The 684-nt window shown below is 56.3% G+C and overlaps 1 protein-coding gene across 1 annotated transcript in view; it reads left to right on the top strand.

Moving 5' to 3' along the window:
• The first annotated feature begins 533 nt into the window (after positions 1 to 533).
• The window catches only part of ZNF438 (zinc finger protein 438), a 59,318-nt gene continuing 59,167 nt past the window's right edge, over positions 534 to 684 (top strand). Inside the window, exon 1 of the mRNA XM_085301374.1 lies at positions 534 to 557. The gene's annotated coding sequence lies outside the window, so the exon portion shown is untranslated. The remainder of the gene's footprint in view (positions 558 to 684) is intronic.

Genomic DNA, 684 nt, shown 5'->3' with positions numbered 1-684 from the left:
CCAATTAATCTTTGAAATCATGCAAGYCTTTTCCCCTTAGAAAGACCAGCTTTGTTAAGAATGTGATGAAAGACTCCCTTTTTCCGTATGTGTTCTACGTTTTGTGTCCTCTTTTCTTACCTGCATTTCTGTATCTTCATAGCATCATTCTATACCTTTCTTCATTTTGCACCTTATCTCCCTCCCAATTCTTTTTTTCCATCTGGTCTTCTCTACAATCCCACACTACCCTATTTTTTCATCACATTTCCTTCCTCCTCCAGCACTCTCCTCTGACTCATTTCACATACTTCCCAGTGCTTGTAGTTCCTTCTTACCATTTCCCCCAACTCTGCCACTTCTATAAACTCCCTTTACCAACCCGCCTCCCTGAAATCCCCAATCCCATCCCGCTCAAACAGTTGTTTCGGTGCAGCCTGGGGCCCAGCTCCCCACTTGCAGTGGGCCACCGGGGAAGGCCTCAGGCCAAGTGTGMGCCTCGGCCCTGGCTGCCTGGGAGCCAAGGGCAAGGGCGGCTGCCGGGGCGGGTGGCGAGCGCCCGGCGTGCGGGGTGCGTGGTGAGTAACTCGCGTGAAGCACTTGGGCCGGCGGCGGAGGCCCTGCGCCGCGCCCCGCGGCCTCAGAGCAGGGAGGGCCGGGGCGCCGCGGCGAGGCACCCGCGCGGCGGCCATTTCGGGACAGCGC

Source organism: Rhea americana, unplaced genomic scaffold (genome assembly GCF_003343005.1).
Source record: "Rhea americana isolate MKP2758 unplaced genomic scaffold, rheAme1 scaffold_176, whole genome shotgun sequence".
Lineage (NCBI taxonomy): Eukaryota > Metazoa > Chordata > Aves > Rheiformes > Rheidae > Rhea > Rhea americana.
Note: the sequence above shows the minus strand (reverse complement) of the source record. Positions and strands in the feature narration are given on the sequence as shown.